Genomic DNA, 17550 nt, shown 5'->3' with positions numbered 1-17550 from the left:
ATTTGAATTCATGAAAATAAGCCTTACTCCAGGCCCTGTACTCTACTGTGCCACCTCGATGCCCAGCTGGTCTCATCACTTCCTGGCAAATAAAGAGAGAAGAAATGGAAAAGCTGTCAGATTTTATATTCTTGGGCTCAAAGGTCATTGCAGACTACAACTGGAATTAAAAGACTTGTTCCTTGGAAGGAAAACTCTGGTCAATCTGGGCTGCCAACACATAGAGAGACATTTCCTTGCCAACAAAGGTCTGTATTTTCAGTAGCAATGTATGGCTGAGAGTTGGACTATAGGGGAAGCTGAGTGCTGTGGGACCTACACTTTCAAATCATGGTGCTGGAGAAGACTTTTGAGAGTCCGTTGGACAGCAAAGAGATCAAATCAGTCAATACTTACAGAAATTCATTCAGACTGTTCACTGGAAGGTCAAATACTGAGGCTGAAGCTTAAATATTTTGTCCAGATAATGAAAAGATGGGACTCACTGGAAAAGATCGTGGTTTTGGGAAAGACTGAAGGCAAAAGGGGAAGGGGTCAGCAGAGGATGAGATGGATGAAACTATCACGGCAACAGACTTTGAGAGACACTGGGGGATAGAAGAGGAGAAAGAAGTATACTATGGTCCCTGGGGTCACGAAGAGTCAGACATGACAGTGACTGAACAACAACTTCTCACACCTCCAGCTCTAGATCAATGTTCCATTGTGGGAAGGATGAGGAAGGCAAGAAGGCAAGGGAGGCAGCAGGGTTGTGGAAAGAATGTTGGCTTTGAAGCCTGATGATCTGCGTTCAAATCCCATATTTGTTCCTCGCTATCCAAATGGCTTGAACAAGTTGTTGACCTCTGTTTCTTCATTGGTGAACTAAATGGCCTCTAAGGTCCCTTCCTAGGCTGTATCCATGATTCTTGAACTAACTACCTTCAAGAGACCTAGCATCTGGAGAGTCTTGGTCTTTCACGATGGAGAAGGTTTCTGCTCTTTATGCTTTCACTTTTTTGTTTCACATTCATCAGTAAACTATTTCAGATTATACTGTACATAAGTTAAGGTTACAAAAATATCTTCTTTACAAAAATTTGTAGACACATTTGAAAAATTTCACAATTGTTGTCTATGTATCACAAGTTGCTACATCAAAATATTAAAAATGGCATAAAATTATACATTTCTTGTCAATTTGTTTTTTCTCTCCTAAAAAGGGCTATTTTCAGGCTCTATTTTCCTCAAAGAGACCTATGTAGGTCCTCCCTGACTCAACCTCCCCAGCCTACCTGGAAGAGTATGTCAGCATCCTCAGGTTAGAGACCTGTTCAGACATGGCTTAGGGGAATAAACTGTACAGAATGCTGAAATATAGTAGAGGGAGAGGATGTCTTTGGTGAAAAGTTTGGCATTAAATAAAAGATACAGAAGGAATAGAAGGATGAAAATAAGCCCAGGAGAGGGCAGCTCTTCATTCCTCCTTTTCCCCTCCTCAGTGGCAGGACTTGAGCTCTGGGGCCTTAAGTTGTCCCAGAACCATTGAGGAGACTCTGTTGTCCAAGAGCAGGATTGGCTTAGACCGAGAGAGAAAAAGGAAACAATGGAAATGATGCGCCATTCCACAAAAATGGTTTCCATGGGGAAGGGAGGGGTAGAAATAGAATGGGATGGATTTGTCTTCAGGATATGTTTCTATCTATATGCTTTCACTTCTTTCAAACATCTCTGATCATCATAGCATCAGTTCCATCACCAGGAGCCCACCATGGTAAAGGAGACAGCCATTTTCAACCATTCCCAACAGCTGGTTGGCACTGCCACTTGTGGAGTGGACAAGGCACCCTAGCTGAAGCAACAGGGCACCCGGAGAGAGGAACTGGGGGAAGCATATGCCAGGGAAGTCAAACCAACACTGCCTTGACCACCATCTCTGCTCAGACCCTGATGAAGACAGTCTAGTACCCTGAACCCTAGAGCCTTGGGAATAGCCATGCTTCCAGCCCTGTGGAGGTGCGGCCTGGCAGGTGCTACACCCACAGCTATGAAGACCCAGGAAAGAAGGGTCTTGTCACCCAAGTCCCTGGCACCATCAAATGGTTCAACATCGGAAATCAATAATGATTTTATCTGCGGACACTAAGCATTAATATCTGCTTTGCCACTCTACCCTAAAGACCCTAACCCTAAATGCGTGCTCCCATCTGACTTGCAGCTGAAACCTTCCAAATTAGAATGGGAGCTCCTTTAAGGCAGGGACTGTCTGACTTCTCTTTTTGTGTCTCTAGCTCTTGGCACAGTGCCTAGTGGCATAGTAAATGCTTAATCGAGGCTTGTTGGCTATCTCTTTTTATCCTTAGTATCTATCACCCTCGTTTTCCCATCCCCTTCTCCATTCCTAACTGGATTTTCTAAAGCACTTTGGCATTTGTAAAGTGCTTTACGCCTCCTTCTACCATCTGATGCTTGTGACAGAGACCCTCTTCAGGCATTATTAGTCCCATTTCACAAATGAGGAAATGGAGGCTCCCAGGTGTGCAGGACGTGTTTGGGGGCTGAGATCTAATGGATATTAATGGAAAATTTGAAACTGGGGCTTCCTGGCTCCAGTAATCTACTGGATACACCAGGAAGCTTCCTCAAAGTGAGTACAGGACACTTGAGCCTTATACTTCTTTTTATGCCCGTGGCTCTCTCTCTGAGGACTGGACACTCCCAGAAACCCTCCAGATGTCTGAATTTCCACCTGGTGTGTTTATGCAGTGGTTCTGACAAGATGAGTAGGCCATGGACATGTCCATAGCTATGGAGAGTGACCTGTGAAACCTTCCCAAAGTGACTGTGTTATCCTGAGGAGGAGGATTCCTGAAAGCAAGGGAGCACATAATCTCCCTGTGACCAGAGGTGTCCGTCCTGGGAGCTGAGGAAAAAATTGTGAGGTGGCCCGTAGGACCCCTCAGAAGAAAAGGAGAAATAAGGCAATCAGAATGCCCGCTGCCATTTCAGACTCTTTTTCCAACTACTTCCTTTCACGTCCTTTGCTTTCCAGCCAAAATAGCCAAGAAGCTTCTCCACCACTTGGCATGGCTCCTCTCCCTCATCCCTGGGAAACTGTCTCTTCTCATCTCTGCCTCTGAGGGTCAGCTCTTTGGTCAAGCTCCAGCTAAGGTTCCACCTCCTCATCCCTTAGCACACACCCAGCTGAAAGTGCCCTCAACCTCCTCCTGTTGTGGTTTGTCCTTTGTTCTCAAAGAGGATCATGACACCAGGGAGGGGATGCCATGACATGTAATGAATTGAAGTGAGGAGGGTTGTGCAAAGTCATCAGTCTCACTGTCTCCTCCAGTGCCATGTGGGTCTAGTGGCCAGATGTTGATCAGGATGACTGGAGATACTTTTCCTGGATCTCTCTTTTGGCTCCATTCATTCCTACCCTACATCCTGTATCTGTAAACATGCCCGATGCCTCCCAGTGGCATATAAGCTTTTCTGGAGGACAGAGACAGAATTATTTTTGTCCCTGTATCCTCAACAATGAGCACACAATAGGCTCTTAAATCTTTTTTGTTGATTTTTTGGGGAGTCTGTTTAACATTTTTTAGAGATATCTTTTGTTTTTACAACATCAGATCACAATTTAGTGCTGAAAGGGTGCTAAGGAGCATCTTGGCTAAACCCTCTATTTTACAGATGAGGTAATTGAGGCCTGGGGAAGTTAAGGTACTTGTTCAAGATCATGAAGTAAGGGTCAGAGATATATTTTGAACCCATATCCTCTAACACTTAAGCCACCATCCCCCACCCCATGCCATTTCACCCAACCCTTTCCATTCCATAAGATCATAAGGTAATTTTTCCACTGAAGCCCAGAGGGGGTTAAACTCTTCACCCAATGACCAATGGAGTGAAAGACTGCCCTGGGGCCTGTGCCCTGCTTCTCTGCTTCAACTTATCACCTTCATTTCTAAGTGCATACTTCTCTCCTTTGCAGAAAGTCATCCCTTTGTTCAGTTTTTTAAAGGGGATGGAGGGAAATACAGGATGACTCACAAGGACCATTTTCATAGAGTCCAGTCAGGCAGCTGGGACTGTTCACAGCTGCTACTTGCTTTCTTTTCTGACTTCAGCTTTTTATCTGACCTCATGTTTAGTAATAAGTTTCTTTTTTACTGTAAAAATTCTCTGTGGTCCAACCAAAGGGGATTACAACAAAGAGGTTTCTCTGAGGGCCCTTCAATCACCAGGGAAAAACTGGTGGGTGTGTTGGTTTCTGGTTGCTTCCTGCACAGGGGTAAGGGAGCCTCAGATAAAGGGCTGCCTATTGGGGCAGGCTTGGGATTCTATCTAGCATCAAGTGGACTTGGGCAAAGTCTCTCTCTGCCTCTCTGTTTCTGTCTCTGTCTCTGTCTTTGTCTCTGTCTCTATCTCTGTCTCTCTCTGTCTCTCTTTCTCACACACACATGCACACAGACACTTTGCTTGATGCTGATAATCAGGGGATCACTGACAAAATTATGTGGTTATATCACACAAGGTATCTGGCATGACATCAGCACACAAACCATACACATACATTTGCCTCCCAGTCATGGAATGTAATTTTTTAAAGACCTGTAAGACTCATTCCAAAAAAGACTAGAGAATGTGGTACGGTGGATCCAGTGCTGGACTTGGAGTGAGGAAGATCTGCCTTCAGATCCCACCTCTGTCACTTACAAGCAGTATAGGCAAGTAGTTTCACCACTCTAAGCCTCAGTTTCCTCCTCTGTAGAATGGGGAGGATCACAGCACCTACCTCTTAGGGTCGTTGTGAGATAATGTCCAAAAACGACTTTGCAAACCTTCACACTTTGTGATCAGGACAATGAGGACTCTTTGATGACTCTAACAGGAAACAATTTGTCTAGAAAATCTTGGGCAATGTTCCACAATAAAGTTACAGATTTGGATGCACCGGTTTAACTTTATTGGTTCAATATCGAAGTGGGATAAACACAGCTGGAAAAGCAGGCACCTGCTAGGCCACCTGGCTGAACGTTACTCATTTCCCCCACTTCCCAAACTCCCTCTCCCTTTTTGCCCCAGGACATGGGAAGTATGGGGTTGGGATGTGGTAGGATGGAGCAGTGGAGCAGGGAGAATGTTTCTTAAAAGAAAAAGCAACCCATTTTAATCTCAAACTTAATGTGATGAAAGAGAAGAAACCATCTGAATGAACATTCAGTACAATTTCCAGTTTAACAAATACACTGAACCAACTCAAGTACCAAGGTTCTGGCTCGATGTCAGGAGATACTTCCTGACAAGGAGAGCTTTTCCAATGTGGGTTGGGTTTCCTTGACAGGAGTGGGGGTCCCCTCCCTGTAAGGCTTCAGGCAGCTCAACCTTGTTGAGGGTACTGATGAGGAGATACAATGCCAAAGGTCCTGCCCAGGTCAGACAGCCTGTGATTCCCCACTGAGGTCTTATTCTCTCTATTCTGGATGTGGAGTTGCTGCTGTAGACACAGTCTTGGATTCAAGGGAATAAACTACAGGATATTAATGCAACGAACAGAATGGAGAGCTGGCAGGATGCTCAAGAAGTATCTTCCTAGACTCCTCTTTTTACATGTAAGAAAATGAAGGCCTGAGGAAATTAACAATGACTCCCCAGGTGGGCCATTCCGCCTCTAGACAGCTCTCCTCTCTAAGAGCTATAATCTGCCTCCCTGCAACGTTCATCCTTTAGTTCTGGCTCTCCCCTCTGGGAGCAAGTCCTTTCTTGTGATAACCCTTAAAATGCTCAAGGACAGTTCTTCTGTCTTCCCAGAGTCTTCTCCAGCTAAAAGTTGTCAGCTCCTCCAACTTAGAGTATCTTTCTCAAACTCCTTATCACTGTTGCCCTAATTTAGAGACCTACATTCTCAAAGTCTTTTCTAAAATGTATCACCCAGAAATGAACACAGTCCCCTACATATGCCAAGCCCAATGGAATGATCAACTCTCTTATTTGGAACACTAGGCATCTTTTAAATTAGCTTAATATGGCATGAGCTTTTAAATTTCACATCTCACATTATCACCTTATGTTGTTTCTGTTGTCCATAGAAGTCCCTGATCATTTTCACCTTTATTAAGTCTGACAGTGCCTTACACATCTTTGATATGTGCAATTGAATTTTGAGTCCAAATGTTAGACTATAATTGTCCGCACTCAAGTTCATCTTCTGTAGCTGTTGCCCAAGATAGAAGAACTGATGAATTAATTCAATGACATGTTCATTCATTTGTATGTCATAACCTAGGTAGTAGATGCTTTTTCATCCACCTAGTTTTCCCTGTGTAAATTGTTAAGCAGATCACTTTGGAGTGGTTTTGTTGTTGATGAGCTAATTGAGGAGGATCTGTAGTAGTCTGGGTTTTGATGCCACCAGCATAATGTCATCTGCAATCAGGAGCTACTGGAAGATCTTGTCATCAATAGGTGATATATCTTGCCATCTTTCATTTAGCTACTATAGAGCACTATTTTTTTGTCAAACCTATCTCCCTATTTTATGCCCTGCTTGATCTTGACCAACAGATGATCATTGCACAAAGATATCTTTATAGTAGCATCTCTTGATGACTCTTACAGGATTTTAGCATGTATCCTGTGTACACATATGTAGATAAATGGATATCAGGAAATCGGCAATCACAAAAGGAGATAGCCTGGTTATAGAGCAAGGGTGTGGGATGAACAATGTGGAGAGCAACGTTGGATCCTGTCCTCCGTTTCTTCTGTAAGTGATGTGGACTATGTAGGTCAAGAGGAGGGTGGTTGATTCTCTAGCAACCACACACTTTTCCTTTTGAGGAGATCTCAACCACAAGGGAGCACTATAAGTCTGGAGGACTAACTCTGTGTGAAAGATTCAGATGACTAGAACTGGAAGGGAAAAAAAGGAAAGGAGAGGAGAAGAGTTTTGCCTATTTATAGATTTGGGCACGAGACCTTTGGGCTTTGTATTTTCTATATGGTGAAATAAAACCTGTCATGTATGTTTAAGTAAAAAAAAAAAAGAGTGAGGGATGACAGATGGAGAGTTGAGCACTGCCCTAGTAACCACAGATTGTCAAAAGCCTCAGAGGAAGGCCTTAGGTAAGTTGGAGAAACACCCTCCTCCACATACACCTATGGAGGCTTTACAAGAAAGAAGCTCACAGGATAAGAGAATATACATGTATTGTTCCCTGCATCCCTGGAGGGTGTCACAACAGCACTGATATCATGGATATACTAAGTGTTGAAATAGAATCATGGATAGATATGTTGTCTGTTAGTAGATTTAGCCCTTCATTCTATCTTGTCTAGATCTATTTGGGTCCTGACCCAGAAGTCCATCAAGCTAAGTCAGCTTTGTGTAATCTGCAAATTTGGTAAGCATTCTCTCATCCAAGTCATTGATAAAAATGTTGAACAGCAAGGATTTACTCACAGACCTGGGGTTTACTACAACTATGCCTCTAAGCTGACATCTACCCATCAGCCACTGCCCTTATGGTCCAGTGACTCCAGAGTACTACTGACTCTACCCAATGGTGTCATTTATCATCTAGCACCCAACTCTCATTCTCACCACTTCTATCCACAAGGACATCATTTAGTATCAAATGCTTTCCTGAAAACCAGATAGACAATGTCTATTCCTAACCTGCAGTTCATGAACTTGTGTCAAAATATTTTGATCACCGAATTTCAATATTAGTGATTTCCTTTGTGAGCCTATCTCTTATTATTTTACACATTTAAAAACATTATTCTGAGGAGGGATCCATTGGCTTTATGAAGCTGCTGCCCCAGGGAGCTATGATACAAAAAAGGTTAAGAACCCTGGCATTGCTCTGATCACCCGTCTATAAACCCATCAAGCAAGAGTAACGCAGTAAATTGGGCATGACTTCCTGGTGAAGCCATGCTGACTGGCCCTTAGGAATCACTGTTCCCTCTCCCCCATTCCTTTAATAATATGTCTTAGCACTTCCCCAGCTCCTTTGAAGAGGCAAGAGGTTCCTGGCTGTGAAACATCGCATATTATTTCAGATTTGGGGGGCATGAGTCAAATTTGCTAATTTTTTTCAGTTGCTTTTCTTTTGAAAAAATTCTTTGTTATAAGGTGCAACTCTGCGAGGATGGCAGGAATGGGATAAGGGGGAAATCTAGGTGATAAAAAAATAAACAAGTATCAACAAAATTTATTTGTCAAATAACGTCTTAGAATTTTGCCAGAAAAATTGAGGGGTGTGCTTGAACCAGCTCAAATCAGCTTAGAAGTGCTTATTGTTAAGTTGTTCTCATTAAATTGTTCATACCTCAATCACCACAAATCCTGGCTGTGTTAATAATGCAAATCAAGCTTAAAGTGTGTAGATAACCCCCGCCCTGCCACCTCCCAGATCCCATGGTTAAATTTCTCTCTCCTCTGCTTGAAGTCAAATTCACTGGTCTGTTGTTTAAATGCCCTACCCTGTCTTCTTTTCTCTTTTAAAATCGGGGCTACATCTATAATGCAAGAGGACCTCTCCTATTCACCGTGATTTTTCCAGAAATTGATGATGGCTTAGTAAGTACATCTGACAATTTTGTTAGCACCTTTGTTAGCACCTTGGGATGAAGTTTATCGGGGGTGGAGGACTTGAATCGTGGAGGACAGTCAGTTGTTCTCTTGCTATCTTTGTCCCATATCTTTGGTTTCCACTTCTATCCTTAGTCCCAAAGTCTTTATGGTGAGAAAGACTTCAATGCCAGAAGCAAGAAAAGGGACATCTTATGTCTGGGAGGTGCGATGGAGCAAGGGGAAGAAGACAGGTTTGTTTTGTTTTGTTTTGTTTTTTACAGTTTGTGGTTGTTGTCCATCTTCAAAAAGGACCAAAATGACATCACCATGATAAAGTGAAATTTCAGTGTGTTCCACTGTGGCTGATCAGACCAATACAAGCTCGGAATGCTCTACCACAGGTTGGGCACAGATAGTCTGTGTGAATATTTGGGGTGGATATCCCAAATTTGCGCATCCTGCATTTACTTTGTGCTGTCTCAATTCTGCTTTGCTCATAGAGCACAGAACCTTTTCTGATGTGGCACACCATGCTGAGCGGTCCTGTGCCAGTGTCTCCCATGTGGCACAGTCAAACCCAAAGTTCTTGAGAGAGACCTTGAGAGTGTCCTTGTATCTCTTCTTCTGACCACCATGTAATTGCCTGCCCCGTGCAAGTTCTCCATAAAATAGTCTTTTTGGCAAACGTATATTTTGCATTCAGACAACAGGGCCAGCTCATCAGAGTTGAGCTCTCTCAAGCATAGTTTGAATGCTTGGCAGTTCAGCTCGAGCAAGGACTTCAGTGTCTGGTACCTTATCCTGCCAGGTGATCCTCAGAACCTTCCTAAGACAGTTCAAATGGAAGCGATTCAGTTTCTTGTCATGGCGCTGGTAGACTGTTGATGTTTCACAGGCATATAACAATGAAGTCAGCACAATGGCTCTGTAGACTTTCAGTTCAGTAGTCCATCTAATACCCCTTCTCTCCCAAACTTTTCTTGGGAGCCTCCACACTGAACTAGCTCTGGCAATGCATGCATCAACCTCATTGTCAATGTGTACATCCCTGGAAAGTACACTACCAAGGTAAGTGAACTTATCCACAGCATTCAAAACTTCTCCATTTGTTGTAACTGATGGTTCCATGTGGTGGTGACTGATGGAGCACCTGTGTTTTCTTGGTGTTAATTATTAGACCAAATTAGCACAGGCAGCAGAGAATTGATCCATACTTTGTTGCATCTCAGCTTCAGAGGCTGCATTGAGTGCACAATCATCTGCAAACAGAAAGTCATGCACCAACACTCCCTCCACTTTGGTCTTGGCTTGTAGCCTTTTCAAATTGAAGAACTTGCCATCACTACAGTAGTCAAACTTGATGCCGTGTTCATCCTCATTGAAAGCATGTGTCAACATGGCTGAAAACATCATGCTAAAAAGCATGGGAGCAAGCACACAGCCCTGTTTCACTCCATTGGTGACTGGGAAGGCATGAGAGCATTGTCCACTATCCAGAACCCGGGCAAACATGCCATCATGAAATTGACGTACAATATTGATGAACTTCTCCAGTTTGCAAGTTTGTAAGTCGATAATAGGTCACACAAACATTTTTCATAGTGACTGCGGACTACCTCAAAGATAACTGCTAACTGGGTGAGGAAGAGTCAGCCCCCTAAGTAAGCTATTAGGAGAACTAGGAGAAATGGTTTCTGGCCTCTTTGGGTCCTACTTAGATGGAACCACAGTCTCCCTTGGATTTCTAGTCAAGGGGAGAGGGGATTTCTCTCCAGCAATGGCAATGGCACACCCATGGCAACCACAAGTGATTCCCTCATTGAGCCTGAGGCAGGACTCTAAAGTCCCATAAGGCAAAGAATGTTCCCCTCTCTCATCCTGTGCTTTCCCTCTGAAGCAACAGATGACCAAACAACCATGCCGAGAGATGGACATTTCCTGTCTTGATGGCAACTTTATGAATTTGAGAGTTCTTGAATCAGGTGTTTGTTATAGGAGGTGATTTCTGCAATAGCCTCCGATTAGAACAGAAAGCAGGGTTGTGTTGAAGTCAGCTAAAATGAGTTCAGGGGAGTTGATTGTTAAATTCCCACTGGAAATATTTACACCTTAGAAATGCAAAGATGCTACAAATTAGGGTTTGATTTGTGTTTTGTTGATTGTCTAGACTTGAGAAAGTGATGGAGGAAAAATGTTAACTTAAAAGTTAATGCTCACATTGTACATTTTCCTCCCTGGAGAGGCAATTGTTAAAACATTTAGCAGCATACCCTTGAGAAAAAGGCATCACTATTAAAAGTCTACATGGGAACAGAGAAGAAGAGAGAGCCAGATCTGGCTGGCCACAAGATCAGAACTTTGTGAGACTCTCAGAAGGTACAGATCCACGATGAATGTGAAATCTCTATTCAGCATTCCCATAGAGTTGCCTTTACCTCCCAGGAGAGTACAACAGGTGATGTGCTATTATTGTTTCAGGTTTTAGGCATTTCTTAATGCATTTATTTTGTCTTAAAGGAAATATGATTTCTTAGATTTAGACCTTGAAGGGATCTCAAGCCATACCTTTATCCCTGCTTCCTGCCCATTTTGAAAATGAGGAAAGTGAAGCACATAGAGGTTAAATGACTTGGCTAAGGTCATACACCTAGGATGTGTCTGAAGTAGGATTTGATCTTTGGTCTTCCTGCCTTCAAGTGCAGTGCTCCATCCACCAAGTCATTCTGCCTCTCAAAGTAGAGAGATACCTGCTCTGTACCTTATGCAATTTTTATACAGTTTATACAATTATCCTTTCCACGTTGAGATGGGGAGTGGGGTGAGGGTAGGGAGAGGGGTTAGGGGCATTACTTCTGAGATCTGGAAAGTTCAAGTGAAATTTTTTGGCCTTCCCTTTGTATCAGAGAAGTCTGAATGATTATGGCATTAAAAGATAAAATCTGCTGGTATTATATATTACTATATACACATATCATGAATTCTGAGTTTCTAAACTTTCCCTGTGTGATCTGTTGGCCTTCTTGTGTCATCTGTGGCTTCCACAAAACTCCCCCCAAATTCCCATTGAATTTCTTATGCAGATCCGTGATATATCAAAACTTGGGCAAAATCGTGATGTGGAAAGGTTATCTGTACAGTGCAAGTCTCTTCCAGAGGCTTTAGTGGATTTTACTCCCTTATGGGGAAGCTGTAAACATGAGGCATCTCTAAGTTCAGTGTTTGAGATTTTTTTCCAGAACTCCAGCAGAAGGGAAAAGAGACAGAATGTTCAAGAAAGAGTCAGGTCCCTTCTCTTTAGTGTTAGTTGGAATCTGGCTCTCCTTCAGCCCCAAACTGAAGCTCCCTTGTGGGGAGGATGAGTCACACTAACTCCATCTCACCCTTAGGGGTACCTGTCCCCTTTCCTCCCCTTTGCCTCTCCCCTTGACAATCCCTAAGGCTGCTCAGGCACCACCTGGGCAGTCTGGGAGCAGCAGCCTGGCTGGTCACACTATGTGGATGAGATGGGGAGTCATCCAGTAAAAACTATCCAGTGAGAAGGACAGTCAGGCCTTACTCTCTATGCTGCCGCTGCATTATCCCATCTACCCAACATTATGGCTTCCTGTCCCTGACCTACTGGTGCACGCTTTCGACTTCTGTAATCTTCCTGTCCTGTGGCCAAACTAAGTGTGCCCCCTCCCCCATTGGAATATGATCTCCTTGAGGGCAGGCTTTGTCGGTGGTTTTGTTTTTTTCTATTTGCACCACCAGCACTTAGCACAGTGTTTGACATACAGTCAGAGCATAATAAATGCTTTTGCATTCATCCATTCACTTAGCCAACACCTGGCCCCTTAAATATCAGAACTCCTTACCCTCCCCAAATCTCTCTGCCTCTCTGGTCTCAAACTGACACCGCTCTATTACAAGCTCCCTCCCTCCCCTGCTAGGGAAACTGGACAGGTGTTCAGATTCCGTCTAGACACACACACAAACACTCAGGCAACTCAGAAACTAGGGGTTCTGTTTTCTTTTTAAAATAAGAGATTCTGTGTTTGGTTAATAAGAGAAGGAGTCAGATTCCAGCTCTGTCCAGGAATGACTCCACTCACTGGCCCTTTTGAGAGATGTTGGGGGTAGGGGGCAAGGGAATGTGGACACCTGGGTGCCTGGGTACCTGGCTTGGGTATATTTCTGGAGTCTGGGAATCCCAGCCTCCAATGAACCAAAGAAGAAGGCCAAATGTAAAATGAGCTGGATTCCTAGAGCAGGCCAGCTTCCTTCCCCACCCCTGCTCCCCTAACCCAGTCCCCCCCCCCCAAACTTTAGTGGTTTAGACTGGAGGCCCAGTTCCTGTCTCAAGCCTTTCCAGAGGTGGAGAAACTGCACTCTAATAACAACTGGCTTCCATTTATAGACAACTTTGGGTTTGCACGGGGCTTGACAGACATTATCTCATTTGAGCCTTGGAACAGCCTTGGGAGGTCAGTTTCACTATGATCTCCATGTTATAGAGGAGGGAACAGGCTTAGAGACAGTTAATGACTTGCTCAGGGTCATACAGCTTGTAAGAGTGAGAGCTGGGATCTGAACCCATGACTTCACTGAGTCTTGTATTCTATCCACCCACCCAAGGAGTCTCTCTAGGGTGAGACGCAAAGAGCTTGGGATGCAGATTAGGAGACCATAAAACTATCACAGATCATAGGAAAGGACCTCAGAGGCCACCTGGCTTGACACTCTCATTTTACTGATAGGGAAACTGAGGTAAAGAGAGGTGAAGGGACTTGCCCAAGGTCACAAAGGGAGTAAATTTCAGAAGCAGCATTTGAACCCAGATCCGTGGACTCTGGAGTCGGTGGTTTGTTTTGTTTTTTCTTCTATTTTGTCTACTTCCTGGCCGCATGACCTTGGGGGAGCGCCCTAACCTTTTAGTCTCTGTTTGCTCGTAAAATCAAGATCATAATGCCGCCTGGCCTGCCTGCCACCAGTGACTTGTGAAAGCTTAATGAGAGAATCTTTATACAATGTGCCTTGGAAATAATGAAGCATATAAAAAGTTGTCTGTAATTATTTTGTGGGTTCCCAGTGGTTGGCCCGGTGTGCAACCCTGTGCACAAGAAAGGGGAGGACAGAGTGAGTGGCCTCAGGGCCTCTTGGTCTCCTAGCCTCGGGCCCTACATCGGGGACAGGCAGAGGGAAAGCAGATGCAGTGGGGAGGAGTCGGGCAGGGAAAGCTGTGGAGGGAAGCAGGGGCCAGGGGCAAGGCAAGCCTCCACCCCCAAGCGATAGCCCAGCAATAAAAAAAATAATAGCTGTCATTCATCCGGAGCTTTATGGTTTGCAAAATTCGTTATAGACATTATCTCACTGGATCCTAACAATAACCCAGTAAGGGAAGTCTTCTTCTGATTTCTATTTGGCAGATGAGAAAAAGACCTGAGTTAAAATTCTGACTGCCACTCACTACCTACCCTCAGGCCTCCTCTATATCAAGAAGAGATTGGCTTAGATCAAAGATTCCAGAGCGTTTCTGGTGTCATGGATCTCCTAGGGTAGCAGACTGAAGCTGTGGGCCCATCCTCAGCACCGTGTGTCCTAATATTTTACATTAGACCTTAATGAAAACAGAAATGTCTTTTCCCCCCATCTAAGCTCACTGACCCTTTAGTCTCATGATGGAGTTGGGGAGGAGTATCCTAGAGCCCTGAGAGGTGGGAGAAGTCTGTTAGAGTGGGAAGAATATTGAGCTTGGAGTAAAAGAGCTTGGGTTCTAATCCTCACACTGAGACTGATTCCCTGTTACCTTGGGCAATCCACAAATATTGATATTATTCATTTCATCTCTGTGGGCCTCAGTTTCCTCATCTATGAAATGAGGAGTTGGACTACAGTTACCTATGTGATCCTAAATCATTTCTTATCTTTGGGTGAGCCTCAGTTTCCTTTTCTGTAAAATAAAGGGATTGAGTTATTTGATCTCTAAGGTCCCTTTCATCTCTGCCTCTATGATCACATGGCTTCCTCAGGGTCACAAAGCTTAAAACTGTCCAAGTAGGATCAGGAGCTAGATCTACACGACCCCCAGTCTGGCGTTCTACCCTTTAGGCCATACTGACTCTGCTGACCTGGCTGTCATACTAAGGAGCCAGCCTGACCCTCAGCCCCTGAAGCCCTCCTCTCATAGCAGGTGACCCAGCTTCCTGCCAGACACCATCGTCTCTTGCCCCTCTTGCCCTTCAGTCCCTTGATTAGGCACGGTTCCCGTGGGAACATTGGCGCCAATATCCGGAGCTCCTTGGGGTCTCCCTGTTACCTGCTCACTGCTGCCGCTCCTATCGAACTCTGGAACAAAGGGCCCGGTGCCTGCCACCCGGCTGGCTCTGTTTGCCCAAGGTGGGTCCCTCCTGGCAGAGATGTTGTGTAAACAGGGGAATTGGCCCCAGAGAGCAGCCCGGGGAAAGAATGGGATGGGGGTGGCCTTTCCGGGAAGCTCCACGTGCTCAGCCCCAGTCAGCACCCCAGAACCTCTTAGGTTCACCCCAAACCAGGGCCTTACAGAGCCCAAAAAGATATGACCCAGTCTCAGAGGCTGGGGAGGGAAAAGGACAGGGAGGACTGTTCTGAGGAGGCCTTGAGGGATTGAGAACAGACCTGTGCAGGGGAAAGTTTGGGAGGAACAAAGCAGATCTGAGGCCCAGGGTGTAAATCCTAGCTTTGGTATTTTCTAGCTAGTTGTATGACCTCAGGCAAGTCACTTGCCCTCTAAGGGCTGTTTCTCCATACAGTGAGATGGTTGGTGGATCCTTCCACTTCTAGACCTATGAGCCTCTAAGTCTGGGCTCCACCAATACAGTCATTCCTTCAACCTGGGGCTTTGGGGGAAGGGGACTTCTGTGGCTTCTCCCCTTGGGGATTTCTCCCCTGGCACCCTTAGCTTGCCCTTGGTCCAGGATGGCATTGTTAGCATGGGATACCAGAAGAACTGGCAAGGACCTCACAGGTCCTCAGGTCTGCTTCTCTCATTTTTACAGTGGATATAACAAAACTCCAGGAATTGTTCGAGGTCACCCAGTCAGAGAGCAGTCACAATCTCCCATGACAAGAATTCTCCTGACTGTCCGGGAGTGTGGAGTCCACAGAGCCTGGGCCGGGGACCTTCCACCATTCTTCTCCGAGACTCCTCTCTTGAAGTCACAAGTCATTCCCAAATCTTGGCACCGATCATCTCCCCCTCTCCCCCTGTTCCCTCCCTTCCCCCAGCTCTTTATGTATCCCCTTCCAAGTTTGGAATAGAAACTCCCCAAAGGCAGGGATGGTCTAGCTTGCTTTTGCATGTATCCTCAGTGCTTAGCACCACGATAGGCACCAATGCTTTCTCATCTGTGCTTGGGGAAAGCAGCACAAACTGGACTGAGTCGAATAGTGTAAAATGTCCCCTCTGGGGGAGGGGTGGAGGGCACCTCCAACTTCCTGGGAGGAGGGCAGATGAGAGAGAGAGCCATGGCTGGAGATAGGGCTGGGTGGCATTTTAAGTAACAATTTTGGCTCCCTCCCTGCTAAACTCAGTTGTTTCTACACTGCTGAGTGGCTGCCAACATCTTAGGATTCTAGCTCTAGGAAGAGACCTCAGGGGCCATTTAAGCCCCTCATTTTACAGAGGAGGAACCTTCATCCCAGGGAGGTCACAGGGTCATATATCTAGAACAGGAAGGAACTCAGAGGTCATCTAGTCCAATGAGGGGGGGACCTGCTGCCCTGCTCCCCCTCCCCTCCTCACCGAAGCAGTAGCCCTCCTCATCACCTGGAAGGTGTGCCTGAGATGGATTCTACATTTACAAACTCCTTCCAGGTTTCATCCATTGACCCCAGTTCTTCTTTCTAGAGTCAATCTGAACAAGGCTGAACCTTGCTTCACGTGACAGCCTTCAGCGTCTCGACAACATCTCTTCCTCGCTATGCCCCTGAATCTGTAATCCAGGTAAAAGTCCAGCTTGACTGAAAGAAGCCTCTCTCGCTTCCTTCAGGATAAAACACAAACTTCTGTTAGGCAACTGCAGCTCCCCTTCATAAGTTGGCTCAAGCCTACCTTTCCGGCTGGATTCCACATTTTTAATAATAACTGTAGCTAGCATTTACATAGGATGTTGATGATTACAAAGCACTTTACATGTTATCTCATCTAATCATCAAAACAACGTTGTGAGATATATTATTAACTCCATTTTACAGATGTAGAAATTGGGGCTCGATTAGGGTCACTCAGCTAATGTCAGAGGCAGGATTCAAACTCCTCTTCCTGACTCCAGTTCCAACACAACTATGCTCTGTGTCACCCAGCCTGATTCTCCACCTCCCGACTCTGTGCCCGGTAAGCTTACCTTCCTCACCTCTATCTCTTGGATCCTGTAACTCCCCTCAAGGCTTTCCTCAAGGGCCAGATCCTTCAAGAGGTCTTTCTGGATCCCTCAGGGTGTTAAATCTTCACTACCCAAATCTAAATGTTCTTTGCATATCTTTGTCGCGATAAGGACAGGAACTGGACCTGTGATTTCATTGCTGGAAAGAGCTGTCTGATGAAACTCCCACTTATCCGAGCACGTGAGCACCTGACTTGGATTTCATCTTTGCAAGTTAGAGAGTTCTTTAGGTCTTACCCAAGATCACGCAGTCCTTTCTTATTTCACCTGCCTCTCACTGCCTGCGAGACCTTGGGTAAGTCAGTGGGCCTCAGTTTCCTCATTTGTAGTGGAAAAGGTGCTGAATTTGGAGTGATGGGACGTGAATTTCTTCCTGGCTTTTTACCTGAGTTACCTTCATTCAACGTGCCTGGACCTCAGTTTCCCCATCTGCAAAATGAGGGAGTTGGCCAGATGACCTTCTAGCTCTAGGATCTATCCCAGACGACCACAGTCTTTGGCGTATGAAACCCCGGGAACCGAAGAAAGAAGACAGCTCGACGCCGGGCGCGCGGTACGGACGCTGTGGACGCTAGGGGGCGCTCC

Source organism: Notamacropus eugenii, chromosome 2, assembly GCF_028372415.1.
Source record: "Notamacropus eugenii isolate mMacEug1 chromosome 2, mMacEug1.pri_v2, whole genome shotgun sequence".
Taxonomy (NCBI): Eukaryota; Metazoa; Chordata; class Mammalia; order Diprotodontia; family Macropodidae; genus Notamacropus; species Notamacropus eugenii.
The sequence above is the reverse complement of the archived record's forward strand: the minus strand, read 5'-3'. Positions refer to the sequence as shown.